Source organism: Struthio camelus, chromosome 1 (assembly GCF_040807025.1).
Source record: "Struthio camelus isolate bStrCam1 chromosome 1, bStrCam1.hap1, whole genome shotgun sequence".
NCBI lineage: Eukaryota > Metazoa > Chordata > Aves > Struthioniformes > Struthionidae > Struthio > Struthio camelus.
The window spans coordinates 202,342,156-202,359,107 of record NC_090942.1 but is presented as its reverse complement, the minus strand read 5'-3'; the positions used below and the strand labels follow the sequence as shown (position 1 = coordinate 202,359,107).

The following is a 16,952-nucleotide window of genomic DNA, read 5'->3' as shown; positions in this document are numbered from 1 at the left end:
CCTGCTTTGGACATATACACAGAATTCATTGATTTTTTTCCTTTTCTTTAATTTCTTTTGATCATTGTCCTTCATTCTGAGAGAGACTGAGAAAAAGAAACTTATGCTATCTTTGCTACCCTCCTTCCTACAGCTTCTTGGTCATGGAATATTTAAACTTCTTCCCACAAGGTATCAAACAACATTATGATTATCCTTAATTACAAACTAACCTGATGTCTTTTCATAATTAAAGGGAAGTAAATCACATTTAGAGTTTAATTCAGAACTTCCACAGAAGGCAGTGGTTAAGTTAAATCACTTACTGGAAGTACAAAATGTTATTCACAAAAGATGAAGATGAAACAGACATAATCAAAGGCAAATGTGAATCATGTCCACAGTACCTTTTCTTTTAAAATAAGTATCTGCCAGTTTCAGCAAAAAAGCAGCAAAGAAATAACTTAGTTGAAAAGAAAACAGTATTTGGAGTAATCATACCATGTTGTAAAAGGCCGGCTGTGAACAGAACTGTATTTTTTTGTGAAATAGGGTTGAAAATTGCTGTTTGTAGATCCTTAATTAAAAGTTAGCTATCAAAGCCTTTCAAACTAGAGAAATCACCCGTTCCCAAAATGTTAAACTTATATTTTCCTTCTCCTGTACAGTCTTACTCCAATACAAGCTTCTATTTCCTAACCCTGTATGCTGAGGAAGAGTCATGTCAAAGCTGTGAATATCAAAATAAGAAGATGTTTAGTGTCACATGACTTTAAAATAATTACAGAATCAGTAAATAGCCCAATTATTTATATTGATTTGATCCAAGCCAAAGTGGTGCTTCCTACATGTCAGACAGAAGGAAGCAACGCAACTGGCATATAATAAGCTTCATATTGTCATTTTACATGCTTAAAGGCATGTAAAGCCTTTATGTTGTCTCCCAAATACGTCAGTATACTTCAAATGTAAAGGAGCTTCAAGGAGCTCCTGCTCCTTGAATTGGTGGGGATGGCTGCCTGGCTGCTCCCTCAGGCAGCCCACGCTGAAGATAGCAGATGCTTATGACCCTACAAGACCTCTGGCTTGGTGCTGGCCAGGCAGTGGTGAGCTTTGGCCACGGCTGAACTGCCACGGCTAAAGGAACAGCAGATATGCAGAGTTGATCTAGACTGTACTAGCACAATGTAGAACTGCTGAAAATTAAGTCACTTTTCTATAGTCGCCTAAAACATAACGATGAAATTGCGGAGTAAATACAGTGTATGTTATTGACACATCTGTGAATTATAGCACTATGGATCCTGAGGGATTCTTGAAACACCAGAAGCTTCCACTGAATGTTGCAGAAGGCAGAGTATTTATTATAGCACTTATAATCTGCAGTTCTGTCTTTGAATGACTGTAACTACAGTCATGCAAGGTTTTGTGGGTATTTCTGAAGATTGCTCTGCTGCAAATATTGTAAGAAAACATAGCACTAATTTGTAATCCTCTGGGCATTATAATAAACACTGCACTATGCATCTTAACTTCAGCGTTAATGCAGATGTTCATATGCAGTTCTTTTTGGCCAGGTCTGCCTTGTATCCACATGTAAAAACTCTGAGCTAAGTTTGTATGCTCTCTTCCACTCAGCTAGAGTACCCAGAAGGAGTTTTAAGTAAGAGAACCCAGGCTACGATTTGAAAGAGCTTCAGTTCTTTGCAGTGAGAATGCAGAATAAAACCTGATTTATTATCGTCTTCATACACACCGCAACACTTACTCGTTTGAATCTACCTGCCATTCTGCCTACTGACTGACTTCCTGTGCGCTGAAAGTCTTTGATGTGATTTAACATCTTCCACTGACACCAGTTCTTAAAATAATATGAGGGCCATCATCAAGAAAAGATCCCTTTCATGAAACCAAACCCTCTGTGTAGCGGCACTGGCCTGTATCTGCACACTCCCATCAACATAAACAATCTAGGAAATAAGAGAGGAAAGAAGATTTTTTGAATCATATAAAGACGCCTCACATTTCCAGGATATCAATGTGCGTGGCACAGGCAGTCATTCGATACATGCATCTCATCTCTCCCTGTATTTCCTCATGGAAAGCATCCTTCCGCTCCTGCAGGGAGTGGCATTGCACTGAGGTTCCTGAAGCCACATCTGTCATCGGGTACTATCTTACGCCTGCTTCTGCTTAAAGCTCTTTCCAAACAGCAATGGATAGTACTGGACACATCACTATGTAAACAGGTTTACAGGACACCACCACCTTCTTTTCAGTCTGCCACAATTCTAACACCACCAAGTAACCTGTCTTTGGGTAATTAAATCTCCTGCTAAGGACAGCATACAGCTTCAGGAGGCAGGGCACTAGAAAACAGGTTTGGGATCTCTAAATTTACAGTGAACGTAGTTGTCCTGTGCATTTATCTGGAGGGAGTAAGATTCCCTCTTGTCCTCCTGCCAGACGTGCAGGTCTCAGCGATATCATATATCCTGTGCATCCTCACCAGTGTTCATTTACTCTGTGGTTGATGAAGATATACCAAAGGAAAGGATAATCATTCTTCATTTTGAAGTATTTATATTTATATATACACACCAAGTAGAAGTAGGAAGTGAAACAAAAGGCCCATATGTACTGCTGTTGTTTCAGCTGTTCAAAAGCCCATTGTCTGTAGTCAGAGGAATGAATAAACATTCATCAGCAGCGCTCCTACAGGTTGGGTAAATCACACTAATAATTGCTTCATAAACGCCCAGCAACACAGATTTTCATTCGCTAACGAGAATTTCCATAGGTAGCGCTGGCCAGTCCTGTTCTGTATGACAGAGTGCATGCCATCAGCGTGCAGCCTGACAACTGCATAAGTCAACCTGTTTCCAATTACTGTTTGGCGCAGGAGATTACACAGCTATTAAAATCAGCACCTGGTGTCAATATAATGCCAGTTTCATACACCGTCTGCGTGTTCTCCCATCCGCCAGCCATTGCGTTCTCAGGAATGGAAGCCAAAGCTCCCTCCACCGTTTCGTCTGCTTCTGGCCCCTGCACTGTAAGAAAGTGCTGTTCTTTGGCAGTGAACGTAACTCAGGTCATGGACTGAAGTAAGATTGGGCATCGTCCTCTGTGCTTTATTTAACTTTCCAGGTTGGCATGTTACAATCATTTCTGCACATGTGCAAAGGAAGGTCAAACAGGTTCTTCCGTAGTGCTTTGCGAAGTGATTTGAATAGCGGCACAACTTGTCTGGCTCCAGGAAACCTACTGTCCAACTTGGGTTTACAGAAGCATCAGTGTAGTTGCAGTTTATCAGAATATGACTATAGTGTAGCTGTGCTGTGCTTGTGGCAGGTTGGACTAATTTAGTTTTCCCTATCTGAACAAACACAGTACTGGAGACAGACATATAGAAACATGAAACAACAGGTTCTCCTTACTTTAAGTAAATAAGTGTGGTAAAATTGCTTTAATTTTCAAAATAAAGGTGAAAGATTTCTTAACTCAGCTCCAGTAGACCAGCAGGAAATAAGAAGAAACCAGTTTCAGAGATCCTTTCATACACGTCTTTCCTGTAGTACTGATGAGTGACACTTTTTGAATCTTTCAGTGAATATCGCTACCTAATAAGTATCATGAGGTCATAAATGTTTCAGTGTTATTATATTTTTTGCACAAATGGCCAGTGCAGTTCCAGAGCAGCCACTTTGGTTTCTCTGAGGAATCAGGACCCCTCCCTCAAAATAAACTCAGCGTGGTGGATGTTGCACTGAGACCTCCTCTACATTCACTGCTTTTGGCTCTCCTATCCCAAAGCAACCCCTTTCATCATGCACTCCCCTGCTAGGACAAATAGATTCCTTATAGAGTACAAACTCTGGTCTGCTCTGGGGAAAGGGAAGAGTTTCAAAGGGCAGAGAAAAAGAAGTGAGAAGACAGAGAGCTTCTCACCTCTGTTCCTTCTGCTGCTGGAGCAGAGAGGCATCAGCTCCGGGCTGCAGGGGACATGCAGGGGCAGGGCACGGCCAGATGCTGCAGGGGCAGGAAGAGCTGAACACAAGACTTGTATTGGGGTTACTGCATACTGTGACAGCCTGAAATTTCTGGTAATGCTTTCTACTATGATATTACTGTGATCTCAGCATATATCCCCTCATTACTCTATAGATCCATTCTTGTCCTGCAGCTACTACTGGCCTCCAGGAGACTTCATCTCCACGCAGTTCCTGCTTACCAAATCTGCAGCTCCCCAAATAACTGGTTTTCCCTTTGCAGCAGGCTTCCAACCTGCTATCTTTGACATTCTCTGACACTTGTGACACTTCTTGCACAGGCCTCTGATTTCCTTTGAACCTGATGCCTTTAATATAAGCTGATAGCTCCACTTTTTTAGCCCTACCTACAGCAGTTGCTGTGAGATGATTTTATTTGAAATCAACTTTGTTGCATGAACATGCAATTGGGCCAGGAGTCCTACGGGGCATAAAGTTTAGCTCAGCCATTTACTGTGGTCTTGGGGAACCAAGGTCTCAGAGATGATGGAGCCCTTCAATTCAAGTGCCAAATGAGGCAGTAGTGTCATTAGAATGTTTTCTAAGGTGCACACTCAAAGATTATTTAAAGTCTAAAATAAATTCTTACATGTTGGTAAGCAACAAGTGTTCCCTGTTCCTTTTATTACAAGAACTTGTGGGTATCGGCTGAAACAAGAAGGTACCAGGTCCAGAACAAAAAGGGAGTACTGCTTCACACAAGGGGCAGTTAAGTTGCAGAACAATAGGGCCATTATCACGTTTCTGATGTTATTGGCCTTTCTAAAACATTTAGTTCATTCCTTGATAAAAGTATGTGTTTAACGCTAAAGTACATAGAATAGGTCAGAAACTGGACTATACCAGATAATAATGCATCCACACCCAAACAGCTTACCCTTGTGAGAGAAAGTAAGTGCATCACAGGAAAATAAATAAATAAAACATTTTGTCATGCAAGGCTGTGTTCCGCAGAATAAATGAGTTTTTAAGAAGTGATTTTTCTGTGGAATTTCAGAAAGGAATTCATGTGCATTAGGTGATAAGCAACCTTGACTACAGATTTTTCTGTTACCTTTCCTATGGCAAACTGCTGTCATAATAAGGAGTATTTATTTTCCTGATGAAATTTTTCTGTCTAGCTTCACACCATTGCTCTTTCTCCTACCAACTTTTAACATTGTCCTCTTATCACTTATATTAATACTTTGAAGATAGTATTAGAACCCATTATTGCATTTCCCGAGTCATCTTCATTTAGTCTTTTCAGTCTTTTGTGCTTAACTTGTTTTTAACTTTTATTTTCATAGCTCTTTGTTTTTTGGAAGAACATAAGAAAGAGATTTAAGGTGATGAAAAGTGCAACAATATATCTAGGGAAAATATATGAAAGGTTTACAAATCATGAGCTAGGAAATGTGTGTCAAACCAGATACAGTATTCTAGACCAAAAACAGATGAATGTCAAAAGAAAAACATCTGCCTTAAAAGCTGGCAGCATGTATCAGCTGAGCCTGATGCTTTTTATAACTAATGCTCTTTTGTTTTTCTGTTTCCCTATTCTTTTGGCATTTTTATGGTTGTAGCTAATACGCAAGATTTCTTATAGACAGTAGGATGTAGGTTCTAACACACTGTACAGGGAGAATATGGTTTATCGTCTATAGTGAGGGAAAAAGAGGAAAAATAATCAAATCTGTCGACTCTTTTAAAATAAAATATATGAAAATTTTATATTGCAACCAGGGCTGCAGAGAACAGGTTAGGGATTAGATCTAGTTGCCATTTCTTCTAAGAAATTGACTCTGTTCTGATAGCTACTTAATATGTTAGCACAATTTATCAAAGTTACCTATTTAAGAGTGATGTGTGTATCTGTAGGTCTTCTTTTCTTTATTTGAATAAACCTACCTTTCCCTTTCTCTAAGAGGAAAAAGTCATCCAAACATTATGTTAATGCACCTCTACAACTCATTTACATCATCATCTTTGGAGGAAAGACTAGTTCTCCTTATGCTCGAATCTCACAAATAACATACGGGCTAGGCCCCAGTTCATAAATATGCATATACTTAAGTCCTATTGACTGTCCTGTGCTTAACAACAAGGCCATACAAGCATTTTATTATAGGGATAACTTTGTTACAAAATTTTCCTCAACTGCTTTGTTAGCAGAGGCCTCAACTGTCTACCCCTTTGCACTATGCAAAAAGATCTCAACTTTTGACTGATTAAGTTCAGGCTCTTAGGATATTAACTGCAGAGGTGGTAAGTAACCACAGTTTACAGAAATTTGAAAAGGAATTGATATTGCTCAGCACAGAAATTTTAATTTGTTCTTGCAGTACATGTACTTGGGAGTATAGAATTTGATATAGGCAGTATGGAATTGTACATGGACTATTACAGTGAGCTCCCAGATCTCAAAAGAATGACAAGTAAGGGGATGCAGAACTGTATCCTTAGCAGGTCCCCACTGATAGGACTCCAGGGAAAATATAGGTTTTAGCTGAAGTTCCTTTATAGGTTTATGCCTTAACTGAATAGGACATTAAATTGCAGTTATGGTATAGAAAAGTATTTTAGAAAATATTAAAAAATGAAGCATAAATTAAAAAGTAGGAAAACTTGTTCTTAAGTTTGTTCTTGACTATAAGGTGAAAAAAGTCTGGGAAAGAGGGCCAATGCTGGTTAAGACTGTCAGAAAAAAAAGAAGGGAGAAGTGATACAAGATCTGTGAGACAGACTGAGGGTGTTTATTTAAGTGGGGACAATTCTGAACTACAAAGTGAAAACAGACCAAAATTGAATAAATGTTTGAAGACAGAAATGTGGTCATGTGATTGCAGTCTCTCTATGATCAGACATAGCTATTTATAAACAACAGTTTGTCTAAAATAAGAACTTTTTTTTTAGTTGAAATTCATGATCTTTTAGAAATTGTTTGCTAGAGTCGCCTTAAGGGAATACTTCTAAACATATGTTTTGATAACAACTAGGCAGGTGGCCTGCTATGATCTCAATCAATTATTGATCAGCCATGATCTCAGCAATTAGCTGATCAGCTTGCACATATCAGATTTATTTCTCCATTCACACTTCCATCCCACCCACCCTGCTTGTTTTTGTCTCTTCAACAGAATACTCCTGGGATTTGGCTTTGGATTTGTTTTTTGGGTTTCATTTTTTTATACCAAGTTTTTTGCAACATCTAGCAAAATGTAGTATAACCTGGTTGAGAACTTAGCATGCTGTAGAAGATTAAACACCGGATAATAAAGAGTTCTGAAGAGAAAGGCATGCTACTCTGTGGATGAAGTACTTGAAGTAGGCTGAAAGATAGTGCTTCAAAAACATCCGTTGGCTTCTGAAATACAAATTTCAAAATCACAAGTCTATCAAATTCTCCTGTTTTAGCTATACTAACCATTTTGCTGATCTAGCTCCAATAGCCTTGGGGAATCTCACTGACACAACTCTGCTAGCACCTCTGAAAACACTGTGATGGTATTAAAGTTGCATGCTGGTGCAGAGAGCTTCAGCAACCCTAACAGGTAGAAAATCACAGTGGATCATTTCAGTACAAGTGAAAAGCCCAATGTAAAAGAGGGAAGAAACTTATTTTTCTTTTAATGAAACAAGGAACAATCACAAAGACGCAGTTCTTTGGCTGTTAAGATGTATGTGACGACAGCTAAGGGCTGTGAAACTTCAGTGAATAGTGAAGGGAGAAGTGCACTAGTGCCCCAGGGATGCATATAAATCTTCAAGAATTCTTTAAATGTAGAAACTTTTGAAGCTTCAGCACTAGATTTTAGTTTGTAATTCAGCCAGAATTTTTTGTGTATTATTTCAAGTACATCATTACAAACAACTATCTACATTATATTTAAAGAAATAGGAAAACATACAGGGGACTGGACGGCCACCTGGCATAAACTCTCATAAGCGCTGTCACTAACTCTTAACTGGTATAAACTCTTTTGGTTTCCCTTTAGCTATAGCTTACAGAACTGACTATCTAATGCAGTGAGAAAAAGTAATTTGCCTCAAGTCACACCCAGGTGATAGAATTAGGAATAAAGCCACAACTTCTGATTCCCAATCACAGGTGAATTAACTAGTACTTCCTAGAAGGTGCACCTACATTATCCTCGAGGACAACCTCAAAGCCGAATTCCCAAACTTCCTCATCGTCTAGTTGCGAGAACGCCCTTGAGGGTTCCCTTAGAACAATTCTCTCGGTAAGCCAAGGACTAAAAATCTCCATTTTGTTGAGATCTTATAGTACCCATACGGGACCCAAACAAAGCTGGATCCTGTGAAGAGCCACAGGAAAAACCCCGGTAAACTGTAAGATTCAGCACCCAAGAGAGGCAGACCCAAACTGTTTTCTCTTCATAACTTGTGTGGGCAAAGACCTGTCATTGCAGCATATAAAAGTGGCAGACAGGGCTTCTTCCCTAAAATCAAAAATTACTTGGGCTACATCCAAAACTAGTGTTAGTCCAGAACAAGTTGCTCTGCAATGACTGTGCAGAATGCTGCAGGTTATAGAGAGTCTTTTGACATACTCTGTGATAACAGTGAGCCAGTTTTTCAGGAAATGCCAAAGGGTCTTTATTTTTCTGCCTAAAGGTGCTGTAACTGAAGTTCTTATGAACCTTGATATGACTATCAAGGAGATTGTAAGCAGTAAAATTATAGGTAGTGACTAGCAAGGAGATTGCAAGCAGTGCAGCAGAGAGTAGGAGCAGGTATCAGCAACACTTGGACTCACAACACCCATGTGATGTGGCAGGAATGGGGTGTTAGCTGCTATCAAGATGACAATGCTGATCATGCAGTAGGATAGATCTGTCCAGACTGTGGGACTATACAGTCTCATGGAATGATATCCCCCTAATTCTTTAAGAAGGCAATGATGAACACTTCTAACAACAGCTGGGGCCTAGAAGGGCACCGGCTGCTTCACAGCCAGTGCTGACCTGTCACAAAAGGCTATGAAAACGGTCTTGCAGCCCATGGCTCGTCATCAGGACACAGTTACCCCAGGAGAGGTGCATGATGAAAGCTTGCAAATGCTCTGGTGCTGCCAATTTGACATTTGTAATAGTGTATCCAGTATCCGTGCCACATTTTAAAAGGCTGTGGGTAACATGAAAGATGCTTGCATGGCCAGTGAGTTAGCTTTAATGGTGGCACTGCATCTCCTGTGATCGTAATTCCTGCCCTCTTCCCTGAACGATGTTCAGGGAACCTATGGATTGATAGGAAGGGCAATACAAAAGGTACAATGAATTGATGCATGCTTATCGCTATGAGTGCGGAGAACTCATATATAAAGCAACACAGTAAATCATATGATATGCAAAATATAAATGTGATATGCACAGCAGGAATAGTAGAAGAGCACGTGGCAGGGGTCTGCATAACCAGCGCAGTTGTTTGATAGGAGCATATGATACTCCATGAAAATTTTTGTACGTTTTCAGAGATCAGTTGATCCAAGACATTTAGGTAAAACTGCTGACCATTTCATTGTGATACTACCTAACTAACATAGCATTTTTTTTTCAATAAGCACAATCACACCTACAAAGTACTTTTCTTATGATTTAGTTATATTTAAGAATCCTCTCGCCACAGCTGCCACTTCTGTCAGATAACTATTTTTTATAGCTTTGGTCCAATAAAACACTGTAAGTATGAGTAGCAGCTTTGCACAACTGTTTTCCCTATAAACTCCTAAAATGGGATCTAACCTGTGTAACTTAGGAGCCTAACTGTTGCCTAACCTTTAGGGGAATAATCAGGCAACTTTCTTGGGTTGCTTACATAGTAAAAAGAGAAAGATAAAACTACTAAATAATCCTCAGTGAAGGTCCTTTCTAAGTTTAGAAAAGCTTAAGCAATGAATTAGGAAGACAGCATCTCCCTCTGCAGGACTTCAGAGACACCTCTCTCTCTCTGGTTTCATACAGGAAAAAGGCACTTATTTTACAACAGCTTTTTAGACACTTAAAAATAAATACAAGCTAGATACCCAACTTCAGTAATTTCAGATTAGATTTTACCTCAGTAATTTCAGTGATTAGAATCAAACCTCTACTGAACAGTCTATAAATCAGACCACTTGCGCTTGAGTAGTTTGCTGCATTAGTGACTTACAAGAGGAAGCATGAGCTGATGATCAGAACATATAAGTGAGAGTCATGTTACATAGGGCCTATTTCTAGCTCTGGCATTAGTCTGTTGTATGCCTTACACAAATCCCAGTAGACATGTGTTATTTTCATTTTATGCAAAGAGAAAATATGATTGTCAACCTTTGGAAAAATACTGAATTATACAGACTACTGTTATTGTCACACACTTTGGTCAAATTTTGAGGCAGCAGTACAATTGGAAATGGCAGATTATTCCTGCTCCTGGGCTCCACAGTGAAAGATAGTGTTATAAATGCAAAATGCAATACTTAAGCTTTAGGAGGTTAAATTGGTAATAATTAACCTTACTTCTCTTTTTGATATGTACAAAAGAAAGATCAAAGACCTCTTACAGCCCTTTAGGATTTGCTTTTATTTAAAACCCAGAGAACTAAAAGGTTCTTTTTGCGAATGATACTGTTCGTAAAGAAAAGTACCTTTAAAAATGAACAGAACATGGTTATTTCAGTTCTGTAAGATCATCTGTAAAATTTGTTTTACTTGTAAAATTTATTTCAACTTAAGCACTTCCAGTTTTACCATGAAAGCAACAAATGGATTGTTATCAAGTAATCTTCCAGTGAGTAAGGGGATGTTGTATGTCAGAACAGTGCAAATTAATGTTAAAATAGAAGTAAGCAGCTTGAATAATGTTATTCATAATAGTTGGAAGTGGAAATTAGAGATAGACATTTATTGATTGTTTACACATTTTTCCAGTAGTATATTCCTGAAAGTTGATTCATTTCCTGCACGATACTGCTTTGTACCTGCAACACATCTCCATCTCAATTACCAGAACATCCCCTAAAGGCCTGCCTGGATAGAGAATCCAAAACACTATTTAGACCATGTCCAACTAACAACAAAATTACACGATATAGCATCCCTTATAAGGATCTCAAAGTTTTTTTGGAGATGTTAATTACCATCACCGTGATACATAGTGCTGGTTATTAGGCCTGGTGCTAGCCACCATACATCATCCAGCCAGTAGAAGGCTCCCTAATCTACCAAGTGCAGCAAAAGCACGTGAGGAGCCTCTGAAATAAGAATGGATCAGGCCAAGGAAGCGCTCAGGGCAGTGGGGGAACACAGCCTTGCGGGAAGCTGCAGGAGAGGGCCCAGCAGTCCACAGACTGTGACAGGAGGAGTTGGGCAAACCTGCCTTTTGTTGGCAGGGGGCCAACAACATGAGGGAGGCCGTTTCAGGCTGCCCACAGGGCACACAAGGAGGAATCTCAGCAAGACACTCACTTTATCACTCTTGCTCTGGACTACCCAATACACATTACATGCTTGTTTGTTTACTTTTGTTTTTAATGCTGAAGGCAGCTGTGACTAGCACATTTGCTCTTCTTACTTTTGCCTTTTAATGAATTCTCAGTTACTCAGTGTGGAAATATTTGCAGGAATCTACCAATAGACATGCTTGTATCACTTTCATCTGCACATGTGGTACACCCAAAGAATGGCGGATACATTTATGAGAACTTCTATGACACCTTCAGTATGGCCGATTATCCTAAAAGCCATCCTGCTTGATATTTATATATTTTACTAACAGCTGAAGTACATAGGGCTAAATTAGTCTCTACGCTACAAGCTAACCTTGCCTCAGATCAGGGAAAATGAAATTCAGTTGCACATTACTTCTGCGTTTCTCTGTACTGTAATAGCGCAAGCCATAGCGCTCTTGAGAATTCTCCTGCTTTCCGTAGATCTCTTCAACCATTCTTGGGACTATAAACTGCAGTGACACAGCAAATGTCTGGCAATATCCTTTTATTCCTCCCAAAGCCTCCTTCTGCTGACAGGATAACGTGACCACTTTGAATCCATCTCAGCTTGGAAATGCCCTTATATTAGAAGGCTTCTGAGGGTTACTTACGGCAGCTTTATGGCTCATTTACATAAAGGAATTATGAGCCACAGATGAATCAGGCTCAAATAAAATGATTTGCAAAAGGCCACACAACAAATAGCAGGGAGGACATGAATTAAGGACTAAGAGTATGCTCTATTGTGCTTGTTTTTGCCAATGCAAAAAGCCAGCTCCAATGTACAAAATACTCCCTTTTCTCTGCTCCAGACCTCAATAAAGAGGCAAGCAAAAGTAGCTTTCTGTCATTTTTTACAGCCGCCCAGCAAAATGACCTGCACGTCTGACTTCCAGAACTTTATGGAAAATTGTAACTTCCTGTTGCAGATAAAATTATAAGGCACCTTTTTGTACAAAGAAAACCTTATAGCTACATTATTCTCCCTTCTTGGGAGGTAACTTTAACAGAATGGCACTCTGAAGTGAGCCTTGGGTTTGTTACAATGGACTAACCTGATTAGAAATCATGCAAACTCTTGTTGCTCTGTAGCTGTATTCCCCCACAGGCTGTATTATAGCTCTCTAACCAGTCCCACAGCATTGAATGATGTCATGGGATCTGCAGCTCAGTGAGATGAAAGGGATAAAGCGGAACCCGCTGGCACTGGGGAACGCTTCCAACACACAATCCACAACACAGCTTGGGAACTCAAAAGCTACAGATCCAGCCACTCAACTCTAAGCATTTAAGAATCATGTGCATTCTCCCAGCACAAGAAAGGAAAGGGAAAAAAAAGCTAGTGATCGATTTTTAACAAAAGAAATAGAGCAATGAAAGGCAGAATTTAAGACTGCAACTACCTGCTGGAAAAGGAGTTCTTTTTCCTCTCCAAAGCACTGCCTTTGATGTATGGCAACTGATCACTGATCAGATTACAGGCATTTGGTCTCAGTGCTCGTCTGCCTTTGATCTGCATGGTTAATTTTATTTTCCCGGATTTGGAGTCTCGTCTGGGCTTGTGCTGACATACTTCTTTTTTTTTTTTTTTTTTTTTTAAGGAGCTAAAAGCATTTAATACAGAAGCTCTGGCAGTGTGAAATTCAGTTGCAGAAAGCCTGGGCACTGGAAAACTTCATCAGATAACAGGTACTGGATTTTGTATTTTTTGCAGTTTTGTGTTGCAAGATTTTAAGAAATTACAAAGCTTCTCATAAACAGTAAAAGTACACACCATTGTGTACACAGTTTGAAAGACTGTAGAAGAATGTTAACTATATAGCATTTTAATTTGCAACTGTTATGCAGAACTACATTGAGAATAGGCTATATAGAATATATAGATAACTGAAAACTGAAGCAGTTTTTTGGGGGTATATAATATTTTGGTGTGCAATGCCCATTCCAACTGTCTATGGTTTTGTAAAGTCATATTTTAATACAAGTATCACAGGACTTAGAGGAACATCTATTTTCTAAGGAAAGATCAGTCATGTCTCCTACATAGTATATATACTTTATTTGCTTTCAGTGCATTTCTTAAACCTTGCCTTCTTCAAGCAACACTTTTAACCTTAATAACTGCATATTTGAGATAATGAGTCTTCTCTGGCACAAGTTATTTGAACTACGTTTATAAATATAACATGCTTGTATACAAAAGAGAAAAGTTTTTACTTCCACATTTAAGAAGATTATAATAGTTTAACTCTCAAATGTGAAAAGAAACCTTGATAATAAAAGCAACATTTTAATCTGATGATAGACGTTTCCTTTAAGGCATTTTAATAAAGATATTATAGAAACCTTAAGTTAATGTCCAGCAAACACCTGGTTTTATTGAACTCTGTGGTAGTTCTGCTCCTATTTCAGTGAAACAATTTCCGTTCCCAGTATTTTATATTCCTTTCCTCAAATCCATGTTTATTAACCTATACTGTGTTTAAGAAAATGACAGACATCTACTGTGGAAATTCATTATAAAGGAAGAGTCTTTGGAGAATTGAGATTATTCACTATACATTTGCAGTCTTATTTTAAGAGGGCCAGATTTTAGGATGAGTTTGGGCCAAGCCTGTGAGTGTTCTGTGCCTGTAGCTGGAGCCAGACTCTTAAAAGACTGAAGCCTCCTCTATAGATATTTAAATATAATTTAGATATCCAGAAGAGCTTAAAACCCATGATTGGGGCCAGATTTGCAAAGATGTTTCAGACACTGATCTCTTTGAAAATCAAGTCTTAATGGTGGATGATGACTTCTTTAGAAATACCAACTTAAATTCAGATTTAAGAATGGATATTTAAAGTGCATGCAAATTTTAGGTACATCTGTTTATTAATAAATTGCAACTGAAAGTCAGCTTAACTGATCGCTGTTAAGGATTGTTAAAAAAAAAAAACTATTCTCTAGAAAGTTTATCAGCCCACAGAACTCCCCAAGCGTTCCTACTTTAGTATACTGTATTGTAACATGCAAAATCAATTTTTAATAGTCTGCTTACATATGAATAAGATTAAGCTATCAGCACTTCCAGATAAATGCAGTCAATTTTCATTAGTCAGCCTGGAAACTTTGTTTAATTCTAATTAAAAATATATTTGTATATATACATTTAAAATTTACTGAATATCAAGAGAGAATATGCCAGAACCAGATTAACTAGGCCTGACTTAGTATCATTTACTTTTCTATACCACCAATTAATTCATATTCTGACTTAACAAGTCAATTACATTACAAGGAAAGTAATTAGCATTGCATGAATAATGTGTGCATAGCTAGCTGTCAAGGAAGAATATTGTTGAAGGCATAGCCAAAGCAAAATTTAGTATTTTTCCTTAAATGACAGTGATGTAATAAAGCAGGTTTCTGTAACCTGGAAAAGTTTATTTTATTTTTAAGTCTACTAATCAAACCTATGCTTCACCAGTCAGCTTCTCCACCCTTCTAATCCTCTTCCGCTTGTTGCTAGTTTTCTAACACGCACACTTCTTTTCTGAGGAAAACCGTTTCTAAACCCTACCTTTATTTGCTGTGAAGTAGAAAGAGAAGCAAATTTGAGAAGTAAAGCAAGGATTCTTTTAGTTTTCATCAGGAGTCAAGATAGCTACGTTGTGCTTTGTGAGTCAAAAACAGTTAAACTATCATAGCAGGGATCTGACCCTACAATCACACAAATGAGCAAAGCTGCTCACAGAAGTAACACTGGTAGATGAGATAGATTAGTGATCAGTAGGACCTCCATATGTAAATATTTGCAATATTCAGGTCCTAAAACCACATTTAGGAAATAAAGATATTTTATTATGCAAAAAATTCCCAAGATTTTATGTAATTTTCTCACATATTTAAACACAGATGGATATTAACCCATTTCAACTGAAAAAAATCTTTGCATGTCGATATGAAAGTGAGATTAAAAAGAGATCATCGTTGGGCATATTTAAGTACTGAGGGGGTCAGATTTTCAGCATTTTTGTTATTTTAAAAAGCAGTGCTGTGACAGCTTAGCCTTTCATTGATTTGACTTTTAAAGATTAAATAATAATAATTCTTGGCACTTACGACTTCGCTTTTGCAAAGTACTGTATAAACATTAATTAATCCTCAGGCTTAAGTCTTCAGAAAGAAAAAGTTCACAATGCTTTTTCAAGCAAATCTGACTAGGAAACTCACAACTATAAATATTATCTATTTATTAAAATAGCTTTAGCAATTCTTGGCTATAAATAGAGCCATTTCCAAACAAAATCTCTTAGATAATATCATAAACATATTTTAAGGTTTGTAATAGTTAAAACTATCAAAAGACATTGTACAGTTATACTGACATCAGTCTCCAACAGCTGTCATAACAAGAGTAGATCTATCTCAGAGCTGACTGGGGGAACTGTGTTAGCATTTGAGATATGGAGATAACAACTTCCTATTGCTGTACAATTTCTGCTTCCACATCAGATATGTCACGCAACTTAGTCTTATCAAAGGGGTCAGCTGAAACTACATTCTAAATTATTTTTCTGCTTTTCCTACCGTAGTGGGAATTTCTCTACTTTCGTCTGCATTAGTTGTTCTAACAGTTTACTGCCTTCCATTTCCTTAGAAGAAATATGATTTAAAACAAAAGATTCCCTGCAATTTTCTACCTCTTTTAATGATGAATGGAATTAACTCATCCACTTTACGTTTAGTGGAAAAATCTTACATGCTACAACAAGGACTTAAGCAAGTTCCAATGTTACAGACTACATGCTGCTCTTAATTCATAGGCATGATAAACCCCTGTGACTGATGAGAAAGTCTTAGTGTTTCTTTATATGGTAATCCTCAGTGTTTAGTCAATACTTTAAAGAACTCTGGGATGTTTTAATATACTTGTCTAGCTATAGTACTTAACAACGAGTATCTGCAACAGACAGGGTGACTTCACTAAGAAAAATTGATATAGTATATTTTACAGGTGTCCGTACAAAACAGATAACTACAAAACAGTTGTCTGTAAATAGCAAGAGGATGTAGGATTCTCAGTGCTGTGCAACAGCTGCCATTCACAACAGATGCACCGCCTTTGTACTAGTGTGTGTCATTCCTCACAGAAATTCCAGGCTCCTACAGAGTTCCTTCTGGCAAGAGTACTGAAGAAAGTCCTTCTTTGCAGGCTCTTAGAAAACAAAAACAAAAAACCTCAGAAAATTCTGAATTATGTTTTTTTTTTAAATTTAAAACAACTCATTTTGCTGCAACTATTTACCTCCTCAAAGATAATTAGCTGTATTTCAATAAGCGTTACTTATGAAGTGCATAGGGCAAGCAAACTCCAAAATTTTATCTCTGTGAGAAACTACCCAAAATTCTATTTATTTGAAAATGCTTTACTGTCAAGTAGAGCCATTAGTTCACCCACTTCAGAACC

The 16,952-nt window shown here is 38.1% G+C and overlaps 1 protein-coding gene and 1 long non-coding RNA gene across 4 annotated transcripts in view; one reads left to right on the top strand and one right to left on the bottom strand.

Moving 5' to 3' along the window:
- LOC104151607 (uncharacterized) overlaps nt 1–16,952 on the bottom strand; it is a 40,756-nt gene that overhangs the window by 22,936 nt on the left and 868 nt on the right. The gene's annotated exons all lie outside the window — the stretch shown is intronic.
- TNFRSF19 (TNF receptor superfamily member 19) overlaps nt 10,800–16,952 on the top strand; it is a 69,855-nt gene continuing 63,702 nt past the window's right edge. The window contains exons 1-2 of one of the 2 annotated variants that reach the window (XM_009686559.2): nt 10,800–12,949; nt 13,101–13,188. The gene's annotated coding sequence lies outside the window, so the exon portion shown is untranslated. Of the gene's footprint in view, nt 13,189–16,952 lie in introns of both variants that reach the window. The other variant, XM_009686558.2, reaches the window with a different exon arrangement.